This window comes from Alosa sapidissima, chromosome 8 (genome assembly GCF_018492685.1).
Source record: "Alosa sapidissima isolate fAloSap1 chromosome 8, fAloSap1.pri, whole genome shotgun sequence".
Classification (NCBI taxonomy): domain Eukaryota; kingdom Metazoa; phylum Chordata; class Actinopteri; order Clupeiformes; family Clupeidae; genus Alosa; species Alosa sapidissima.
Genome location: NC_055964.1, coordinates 27,124,263 through 27,136,762, shown reverse-complemented (window position 1 = coordinate 27,136,762; position 12,500 = coordinate 27,124,263). Strand labels below are relative to the sequence as shown.

At 41.1% G+C, this 12,500-nt stretch overlaps 1 protein-coding gene across 1 annotated transcript in view; it reads right to left on the bottom strand.

The window, feature by feature from the left end:
- si:dkeyp-14d3.1 (transmembrane protein 132C) overlaps window positions 1-12,500 on the bottom strand; it is a 294,470-nt gene that overhangs the window by 210,261 nt on the left and 71,709 nt on the right.

The following is a 12,500-nucleotide window of genomic DNA, read 5'->3' as shown; positions in this document are numbered from 1 at the left end:
CTACTCACACACACACACACACACACACACAGATCGCTCTTTCTAGCATAGACACACACATACACACACATATACACACACCCTTTTGCTCACACTACAAACATACTTTTTCTCTCTCTCTATCTCTTTCGCTATCTGCATCTATCTCTCTCTATCTGTCTTTCTTCCTCTCTCTCTCTCTTCTTTCAATTCAATTGAGCTTTATTGGCATGACAAAAAATACAATTTGTATTGCCAAAGCATCATACATTACTGCAACTGCAGTGTGTGTGTGAATGCATGTGCGGATCTACGAGGTGGCAAAGGGTGGCAACTGCCACCCCTGGGACACAGTCTTGCCACCCCTGTTGCCACCCCATTTATAAATCAGATAATATTTGTTAAAGTATATTTTATGTTCATACATGTTGACTGTGAGAAGGTGCGAAACCCGCACCAAACTCCTCTCAAACAGAAATCGCCCATTTAGAATCCCCCGCCCCCTCACAATGGTTTCACCCATCACCATCAGCGCAGTGACCCCGGCGAAATTTCACCATTGGCAGCAGATTGCACAGTGCATGCAACTATATGTCAATGTGATGGTGTGGATGGGAATGCATATGTGTGTGTGTGTGTGTGTGTGTGTGTGTGTGTTTGTATTTGTATGTGTATGTGTATTTTACTTTTTTGTGTGCTTCACTGATGAAGTGACTCCCTTTGTTTATGGCAAGCATCTATATATCTTGCTGCGACTCTTGCGCTCTTTTGTTCCTCTCCTAATAATATTCTTAGACTTGGATCCTTAAAGTTTTGAAGGTCTGGATGCATTTCTCTGAATTTAGGAAAGAATTGATCTCATATCTCTTTCCATTGGTAGCATTCAGCCAAAAAGTGAAGCTCAGTTTCTATGGCACCTTGGTTGCAGTTGGTGCACAGCCTGTCTTCTCTGGGCAGCCAGGTTTGCCTTGTGTCTGCCCTTCTCAATAGCCAGACTGTAATTGCTCCTCTTTCTCACTCTCTCTCTCTCTCTCTCTCTCTCAAACACACACACATACACATACACACACACACCTGGTGAGAGTCTATGAGTCTAGGTGCATTAGTTATGCACTGTCCATCAGCTCCGATAATGAAGCTTAATAGTACATAATGTGCCCAGTCATGCGATGCCTTTTAAGGATGAGACAAATTGATTCCCCCTTGTGGCTTATGCATTTGGCTTTCAGATCTGTGCTGTGAGCAACCACACACACACACACACACGCACACACACAACAAACAAATGCACATACATATGCACACTCTCTTCCACAAGAAAGCCAAAATTCAGCAGCCAAATGTTCGATAGATTGCTCTCTGTGGGAGGGGGGGGGGGGGATAATTAAAACAAATAGCCTTGGGAAGAGCCCAGCATGTGTGTAACAGTAAGGATAGTCAAACACACACACACACACACATTCACACACACACACACACACACACACACACGCACACACACATACACACACACACACAAACATATTAACAAACAGAGATCTAATTTCCAGACATAATGTCGATGAGGCAATAGAGCCTGTGTGCAGCCATAAATTCCTCAAGCTGAAGTAGGTCTTTAGCTGAGAAAACTCATCTCCACATGCACATTTCACACAACACAAATGGGCATAGTATTAACCCTTAAAGGTGTACTGTCACATCGGTGTGATGGGAATGTTGGAAAATTAACATTCTAAAGAATATCTGGGTTCATTGAATTCAAGATAGAATTTTAGAACCTTCAATTGTTGCGGAATGGAATTAGTTAGAATGTTCAAAAACCTACACCTTTAAGGTTTAACAAGTATTATTCCAAAGATCCTTGATTACTAGCAAGATAGAGCAACGTAATTCGTTACTATGGGAGCAAAATGGGACAGTTCCGGTCTGCATAAGTGGGAGTGTCACCTTACGTCACTAAATAAACTTTCTCTCTTAATAAGCAATAAGAACAGATAAACATAATTGTGTTCACAATATCATTGTCTATAATCATGTATGATACCAATGAATCATTCTTTAGGACATTATATAAATAATTTAATTAGTCATGTGTACCGAGCTAGCTAGCTAGCTAACGCTAGCTTAAAACGCCATACAAGTGGATGGGAGTAGCTATGGCAATACAGATATGCGCTAACAAGTGACTAGTAGTTGAAGGACTTCGCTTAAACTTAATATACTGTTCCAAATTCGCTTGAGTATAAACTATCCACTTTAACTAATGTCAGTAATGTTATTCAGCTAGTTGTCATTTCAAAGAAATTACACTTCTCCGTTTAAAATGTTACCTTAGCTAAGAGGCTAGCTAGCATGCTAACAACTGGACAGTAACTGGCAGCAGCATGGTCTGATATTAAGTTATTTTATTACAAATCCGAACACTAAATAATTACACTTTTAGGCTTGACATGATCCCAAACACTTACAGATTATGACAAAATGTTCCAAAAAACCCTCAACAAATCCAGAAAGATATAATGACCAATTTATTGGTAAAATTTCACAAGTCTCCATTGACATTAGTGCAGCGAGGGTTTACTCTGGTCTGCATAAAGGGGGATTTTCCCCCCTCCCCCTTGCAATAATCGAACGCGGAAATTGTCGAACGTTTGCGCCTCTCGCTCCGCTTTAACCCTCTCTGATTATTCCACTGCTTGGTTGAATTTCCCATTGTCCTACGTAATTTAGAATGACCATTAACCATATGTTATTTGCACACCTATGAAGTAGATCCATTTTTTTGGCCGTATCACACTTGTATATTAATTCGCCGAACTTGTTCTGAAGTTTAAATGAACCGTCACGTTGCATCTGAGCTGTAAAATGCAGACGTTCAGAACATGGCAACATTGTAGCATATGACGGAGGTGGCTTTTAGCTAGATGGATGACAGCAGGCTAAGTAAAATAGCGATGTTTCCAAGCTAAAGTTCATCAGAATCTTGGGATACGCCCGCTTGACAACGGGAGAGATAGAACTAACGACTGGCCTTTGGCCGTAGCAACCATCTATTTAGAACTAGTAACGGCAGTTTGTCCTGCAAGTTAAGAAATTAGTTGATATGTGTTGGAAGAAAGTAGTTCTACAAACAAGACAAGTTTTAGCGATTAAAACGTTTAAATTGTTACAGGAAATGAACACAACGCAAGTGGCAACAGTGGAATAAGCGGGATAATGGACTCCACAGTGGTCTGTTCACAGAAGTTAATGCACTTACGAGGTTTAAACGGCCCTCCGCTTCGCGTCGGGGTCGTTTTACAACCTCGACCGTCGTCCATTATCCCTTACTTAATATGCTAAGGTAATTTTCGACTAGTTTAATTCTTAAAAGATCAGTTTCCTGTAACATCCAGAGAGGGAAATATTAGGGGATGTTCCCGATTTGGGAAGTTGTCATTTGGGAAATTACAAAACTTTGTGGGAAACTTCGGAAAACACATTAAAAAAGCAAAGCTATTCATTATGATTCATTATGGCAAAAGCACACTTGTGAAGAGAAGTAGGCTTCTTTTTGCATACCCTGCTATCGCTCTCATGCTCAATAAACTCACACATAGATCTGTACACAACTCCGGGCTCCTAACAGGCTAAAAGCAAACTGGCAAGGTTTCCTGCAAATGTGGCGCATGTGTGACGGTTTGCGTCTTGAACACATGGCATTTGGTGTTGTTGTCGCTCAGGGTGTCACCAGCTCCAAGACTCCGTTGCACCTCCACGCGCAAGCAGCCCAGGCAATGCTGTGTGTTTCAGCGGCAGATCATTCAACAGATGGTCGCTTTCTTCCTGATCCAAACCTTGGACGCAGACTCTGCCAAATAATTTGTACCACATACGCCTCTGTCGTCCATTAGACTTTTGGAAAACAGTGTCTTTCGCACAAGCTGTCTCCCTCCACCACTGGTTAGCGGGCCTAGCAAACAAATTACATTATGAAATGCAAAGCGAGCATTTAACTAACAAAAAAAAAAGAACCAAGAAAATCTATTTACATTGATCTCTGTCTGGAAAGTTCGTCTCATCTCCAGTAATGTGATGATTTAAGTCACCCTGGCTGAGGAGTGTGTTGTTGTTCTTGACTTCCCGACAGTAAGGAGACCGTTTCCTTTGAGAGTAAGCAAGCTCTCCCTGAGAATACAGTAGCTTTGACTAGAACAGATTTGTCCCCTGATGCACAACGGCAGTTTCTCTTATCCCATAACCCCATGCGTGGCATCCTTTCAAATCAGATCTCTACTTTTCTGCTCTGTGATTTCATTTGCATATAAACTGTCTAACTCAGGAAACCGTAATGAATTATCAATGACATGTTACCGTCTTAATTACGGCCTCAGAGTGATTGCTGGAAACAAATTATGTTAATGGGTTTGAATTAGTGTTATTTGCATATTTATGCATTGCATTCTCCACCCACTGCAATACCAGACATTATTTGTATTCTTCTATCCTGCACCAGATCCCCTCTTAGTGCCGATGTTCCGTGAGAACTATGAAGGACCTTCCGAGCATAGCTAAATTCTGCCTATTATATCAGCCCAGGCTCGTAACTCTCCTTTTATTGCTCCCGTTCGACAATGTTCTGGCCCGCTTTAATGGGATGTAATACAGCATTGTGCTTCGATCGTGTGGGCGCCAAACGGCGGAAATATATAAATAAACGAATAAATAAATTGGAATGGCTTAACAGGCGGAGTAAGCGGCTGGCGCAGACGCGGATCAGATTTATTTGCACTGCAAGTGTCGCAAATTTAATTAAGACTTTTATATATTTCACTGTATGTGGAGACACCAGTGAAATCCTCTCCCTGGTCTGTGTGTAACACGAGAACGTGAACACGCATGCATATCTCAAGTGTCTTATGAATTAGTATCATAGGAGTCAGCCCGTGACGATTGTTAGGGCGTTCATGGTAATTATATTCCACTCTGTGTATGTGTGTGTCTCTCTCTGTGTAGAGATAAAAGAAAGACAGAGAGAGAGAAAGAGGGAGAGAAAAAGAGAGAGAGAATGTATCTCTCTCTCTCTCTCTCTCTCTCTCTCTCTCTCTCTCTCTCTATATATATATATATATATATATATATATATATATATATATATATATATATATATATATATATATATATATGTGTGTGTGTGTGTGTGTGTGTGTGTGTGTGTGTGTGTGTGTGTGTGTGTGAACAGGGGTGAGTGAAAAGGTGCTATCCAGACATATAGAGAGTGTCTATACTTGGTGGTTAACGAACCTGTCTAAACACATTGAGTAGGGCACATTGAGTAGGGTACATTGAGTAGGGTACATTGAGTAGGGCACATTGCATTTATGTCCCCTGGGACATTTCAGTCTAAACTTCAACACTCTCAATCTATCCTGAAATTCCTAAAATTGTCCTGCAAGCCAGACAGCATGTGTGAGAGTGTATGTGTGTGTGTGTGTGTGTGTGTGAGAGAGAGAGAGAGAGTACAGTATGTGTGTGTGTCGAGCTCAACAGAACTGAAATCAATGAAAGCGATTAGGTATGATTATTTATCAATAACTGGCTTAAAATCCTCCGGACTTTGATTTCTGTTTCATCTGAGTTGGTGGATGGATAAGTGCATACCAGAAAAATCAATTTAACCTTCATGTGTGTATGTCGTGTGTGTGTGTGTGTGTGTGTGTGTGTGTGTGTGTGTGTGTGTGTGTGTGTGTTCGAGAGAGATAGAGAGTGTGTGTGCGTGCGTGCGTGCGCTCGTGTGTGTGTGTGTGTGTGTTTGTGTGCATGCTCACTTCTTCAATTTTATTGGCATTAATAGCACATCGTTCCTGCAGCAGTATGAGCCAGAAAATGTCACTTTTGATATGGCTGTTGTCTCTCATTCGCCACACTTTGATCAATCCCGTGAAAAAGAACAGTGGCCTCTCCAGGTGCCTCATGTCTGAACAAGAAATTAATTAGATCACCCTCCACGCTTTCCTTCAAAGGACGTCAGAACTTGATAAAGAACTTCCAGAGCTTATTTTGGATGTGACCGCCTGACCTTATAGACAAGTCAACATGATTAAAACCCTAAAAAACTTTTTTTTTCCCCTTCATGTTATTGTTGGGTTTTTTTTAGTCTACTTTTGATTATTTATTCTTGTTGGGGAAGGAAGGAGTCCAGGGACGACATATCTCAATATTTGAATATAGCTGAATGCGTCACCACACTCCGATTGGAAAGGTCACCTCAACCCAGTGTGCAGTGAGGTGCGCGCAGAGGGACGCTGAGTGCTCATTTCGCTTATTTAAATAAACACGGAAAATAAAGAAATAAACAAACCGACATCAGCAAAAAGTTATTTTGCCACCTTGGATTCCTGTCACAGCATGCATGCGCTGGGAGCTTCAGAGGTTAAGATTAGAAGTGGAAGTGGAGCAGACACGAGAGGCTTTACTTCAGGCCGTTTCTGATGACTTTGGCTATGTTTGGTTTGTTTGTTTTTGTTTTTGTATTTTTTTAATGTGGAGCTGGGGAGTTCAGGGGTGAATTAGAAACGCCGTTATCAGCATGTCTCTGCTTGACAATGAGAGCTAATTAGAACTTGATCTGGAAGAGGAAGAAGAGAAGAGAAGAGAAAGGTGTGGAGGGTTAGCTCTCCAAAAACAACTGAGGTGGTGACGGTTGATGGGGGTAAGGGGGGGTTGGGGGGGGGAGGGGCACATGAGATTGTTTTCCCCAGAGAGGCTAAAGCTTTATTAGCATGCACTATTTTGATTACCTCTTGTGCCTCTTGGTGGTGGAAGCGGCTTCGCATTTCTTGCTAACTTCAGCAAGGCTTACCCAAATGCACCAAAGCCTCCTATTAATCTCTAAATGCTCACAACCTCCAATCAAACTGTGCCGTGGGTGTAAAACAATTAGCAGACTGGGATGATCAACTCCTTGAAACATAAGTCACTTGCAAATACAACTGGACTGCGTTGAAACTTCAGAGAAGGGACAAATCTTTCTTTTATGTTTTTTTTCAATAACCACAATATTGACTTCAAATGTTACTTAAGAGCCACACTGATGGGAGTTTTCTTGGACTCTAAATCTTGCTCACTCTTAAACTGTTCTTGAACTTTTGTTGTGATTTAAATAACAATGGCTGGGGCTGGAAAAGATGGATCAATCTGTAGTTAACCAGACCAATACTTCCACGCGTTCATTTATACAGTGCTGTAGCTATCAGTTTTTATACAACAATTGGGTTCTATGGAACTATTTATTTGTTTCTGATTGGCCGAGAGACGTTCCATGAGTTGGAATATCCCTGGACATTTCAACTCAGACTTTGCACAGCTAATAATAAATCACTCCGCGATACAATGCGAAGATTTGACACAATGTTCTCATCCCAGCTCTCCACTATTTCAAGCTATGGGTTACTCCTTAGCAAACCATAATGAAACAGTGCTTCACCACATCTGTGGATTAAGCCACACAGTCAACTCAATGTAAGTAAGATAAACGAGGATGCTAATTGTTCTCAGCATTGCCAGCATTGTGTATAATATGATTGTCACTTGGAGGAGACTAACGTTAGCATAATTAGCTAACCCCTGCTAACGTGCTAGCATCGTCGCGTCAGGCTGTGCACAGTAGAGTAACATTTATTCACCATAAATTAATAAAGTTGAGTGGTTCTGCAATGTAGACTATGTTTCCGTTTTTTTGCAGTACCATGTCCCTTACATGACATGGCCCAGTGTCCTTGTAACATGCATTCAGCAAACCTAGATATGAATGTGATTTCAGCCCGACTTTCAACATTTCTTTCACGAAGACACGTAAACCACAAAGACCCGTAACAAGGCATCTGGAATGTTGGTTACCTAGCAACCAAGACGCTGTCTATTGAAAAGGGAACTATTTTTGATGCGTAAGAACGATGTTGAAATTAACATGTTTAAACAATAATGGGGTGTTTTCAGATTATTTAGTTTGTGGTAGAATTGTTATATAAACGGCCGAGTGGCACAGGCAACAACAGCCGTGGGAATATCCATGACCAATCCCACGATCACGAGTGCTATATTGCTTAATTATATCTCTATATAGGTAGGTTACTAACAGGTCAGGTTCACTACTTCACAGAGTGCATTTCAGGACAATGTTTTTGCCACTGGGTATTTTGCAAATGACCACAAGGTTTGAGGTTAAAGGGGCAGGTAATTATGTTCTGCTGCTTGGTAGGTGCTGAATGGCTGAACATTCTCCAGGCTGCCCGCTGTGCTCTGATAGGCCAGAGGGGCAGATGTGCGGAGGTTCTCCTGCCAGCATGGTAATGAAGCTGTGAGGGTGACCAGATCAGAGATAGATTCATGTCCCCCAGGGTTCTGCGCTGTAGGAGATCTCTCTCTCTCTCTCTCACACACACACACACACACACACACACACACAAACACACAAACACACATTCAAACACTCACTCACACACACACACACACAAACACACACACACACACACACACACACACACACACACACACACACATAAACACACATTCACTGCACCTTATCACCTGGACACATGCTGGCTCCAAAACCTGTAAGCCCTATCCTATCAGGCCCTCTCAGCTGTGAGAACACTAATCAGTGGACTGTAGCCAAAATAATAACACAGAAACACACACACACACACACACACACATGTGCGCACACACAAGCGTGTACACACACACATACACACACACACACACACACACATGTGCACGCACACACATACAAATGATGACCTCCAAACAATCTCTATACAAACACACACACACACACTCACATGCATCCACAGTTAAAGTCAAACACCAACATCCACATAGGGATTCAAACACATATACAGACTAAAACCCAGACATATATACACTCACACACACAACCACACACACAACCACATACATACACACACACAACCACACACACACACACACACACACACACACACACACACACAATGAAAATAATTGCACACATTCACAAACACTGGTTCATGTACACACACACACACACATTCAGACAGACAATTCAAATGTAGAGCCAACTTCAATCATCGCTGCCGCCTTTTTAGTGTGTTAATGATGCAATCTAAATGCACATTGTTTTGTGTGTGTCTGATTTGTTAAATAACACGACAGAACAAATTATGTCACCCCCACACCAGCACAAATTAAACCTTCTATACCTTCCACTTCAGAGAGTCTTTGAGTCAGCATCTTCACAACTACGCCTATTCATGCTTTACAACAATGTAACAACACATCAATATGTATTGACTCTACTTAGTAATTACACTACAAAGCAAAGTGAGGAAGAATCAGACACCTGCCTGTCTCATTAGTTATGAACAGACATGTATAAAGTACTAGAGACCCAGACTTGAGTAAATGTACAAGTGCTCTTTTAAAAAAATGACTTGAGAAGAAGTTGAAGTGCTCTTTAAGCACCACACTTAAGTGGAAGTACTAAAGTATTAAATATGTTTTGTACTACTCAAGTACTGAAAGTAAAAGTACAAGTATTGTGTAATGTAGTTATTAAAGAAAACTGTCAAAAGTTTGAATATCATATTGTTTATATTTAATGTTAGCCTAAAGGACACTCACAACTCCTTTGGCTGTAGGCTAGCAGCAGTAGCCTACAAAGACAGGAAAACAAGAGCACCTTAAAACACTTAGCTTAACTCTTTGTAAACAAAAGTGTGTCCATAAACTGTCTTCTAAATAAACTTTCAGCACACATACAATGTTGCCAATGCCTCGTTTTAAATGTTAGGAACCTAATAACACTGTCGAAGAAGTGTGGAGCTCTTGTTAACCTTGTAGATGGGTTAAAATAATCTATTTATGTGCAGTGAAACCGATGCCCGGTTTGCTATACACCATTCAGCGTGACACAGCCTTTATGATAGCCAGCTGGATAATGTTAAGTGAACACCGCAGCATGTCATGAACCGCGGGTAGCTAGTTAGCTAGCGCTTACTGATAGCTCAAGCTGGTGTGCCATTGTAACTTACCTTGATATGTTTCTTCATATTCATTTTTGAAGGCCATTATTTTGCAATCTTTCAGGAGGCAGAGTAAGCACTTAATTCTAAAATATGAATTGTCTTTCACTCCGGCAAATGAAAACGGCTTCATCAAACCTGGTGACAGAGCCATCTACCGCTCTGGCAGTGATAATGTGGGTTTGGAATGATTCGTAACATTTTTATAATTCTAACGAGTAACGATGCAGCACATAAAAAATGTATCGGAGTAAAAGTATTAAACTCATCGAAAATATGTACTGAAGTAAAAGTGGAAAAAGGAGAAAAAAATATTACTCCAGTAGAGTACAGATACAGCCTTTTAGTACTTAAGTACAGTAGTGAAGTAGTTCTACTTTGTTACTATACATCTTTGGTTATGAAGAAGAGGAGTTAGTTAAAAAGAAGAAAGAGAGAGGTAATTAGAGTGACAGAGAGAGAGAGAAATATATATAGAGAGAGGAAATCATAGTGACAGACAGACAGACAGAGAGAAAAAGAGAGGGGGAGAGAGAGAGAGAGACTTCCTCTACAGACCCTGTACATCATAATCAGAGAGAGGACTTGACGGGTTGGTGATGAGCAATTTTCCACACAGGAAATGTGTAGTCTGCCCTCCCAGAAGGAAACAATCTCATCAACGCCGTCCATTCTTTATTCCCTCCCTCTCTCCCTCTCTCTACCTCCTCCCTCGCTTCCCTCTATTTACATCTGCACTGCTACATCTTTTCATTTAAACCTGCAGACAAATTGGCTTGACCCGTTATCAAAGCAGCTCTTATGGTATACGTTCAGAGTGATTGAAGAACTGAGGTTCAGGGTGTGTGTGGGTGTGTGTGTGTGTGTGTGGGTGAGGGGGGGCGGTCAGCCATTACACTAATGGAAATGCATTTTAATTAAGAGCATCTTCATTTGCATTGTGTGTTAATTATCTAAATCGCTTTGACTCATCTCCCGAGTCTAATCAGCTATGCTTCAGCAGAGCTGATGATTTATTTACACTGAAATACAGGTACCTGTCTCCAGAGCATGCACGCACACGCACAGACACACACACACACACACACACACACACACACACACACACAAAGACAAAATAGAGTTGTTTCTGAGATAAGACAAACGGGCCATTTAGCCATTGATGCTAATTAGGCTGAACACAGCCAGCTTTAGAAAATATTGCAGTTTAAAGTCATAGACAGTTTCTCAAACTCAAGGAAGGATCCATCCAGGCTGCTTTTTCAAGGATATTATGTCATCTAATCTTGCCAAAGCACCGTTCCAATGTCAAGCATCCATCAAGTTCTAAGACGGGTGTCACTTGCGCTCAAGCCTTATCGGTGCTCGCAGTCCAGAACCAAAGAGTCAGAGAGACTGGCTGGGCCACTTCAGAGAGACTAAACCCAGGGAGGAAGACGCAGTGCGTCGAAACGTCAGTCGATTGTGCACCATAATAAAAAAGTTTAAAAGTTCTCTGAGTGCTCCGGTCATCCCTGGGTTTAGTCTCTCTGAAGTGGCCCAGCCAGTCTCTCTGATCCATCAAATTCTACCATGGACAAAGTCCTTCGTTTTACAGACCTTTCAAAGATGTATGTGCACACATTTATGGAGGATTTAAATACTGTGCTACAGTATAAAAAGTAGTTCACTGTGTATGTAAATGTTTGTTTTTTTTTCATTTCAAGTGTATATTCACTTTGTAAATTAAGTGAAGTATGGTCTCATTTTGACAACTTTGAACTCTTGAGAGTAATTGCAAGCCAAAAAGTAAACTTTCCTCTATAAGGTTTTGCTTAATGATTACTGCTCTGTAATTAGCATGTTTACATTATTGTTTGTATTATTGTTTGTTTGCTTCGTTATACTAACCAAACCCAACATGATATTTGAAGCTGTTCTTGAAGAGGACTCTTTAGAATGCCATAAAGATCATGAGGTCCTGACACAGCAGATCTCTAATAACACAATACACACACTGAATGCTCATTGCAAACATCAAAATGTCGTTGAACTTTACAATCCTCTGAAGGGAAGCAAAATGCTCTGAATTTTACTCACGTCCCTAAATGCCAACAAGAATGCAAAGGTATATACTGCAAGTTTACATACAAACCAAAGAGGAATAAATGTATATTTTATTTCTGAATGCAGTGCTTAAACACGTGAGACGCTGTCTGGAGGTTAATGTTCTACATCACATATGAACTTGTAAAGGCATGTAAAGGCTTCCTCTCTTTCTCCCTGGAGTGATGCTCCATCATGGACCAACCCATTCTACACACATCACAAATGATTTAAACCGGGCATCGGTTTCACTGCACATAAATCGCTTCTTTGAACTCATCTATAAGAGTAGGCCCAGGGATGACATGGGGTAATTGAAGGTACGGCCCACTTCACGCACTTGCGTGTTTTCTTTGTTTAACTTAATAGGGCACTACCACATCTGTCTTCAAT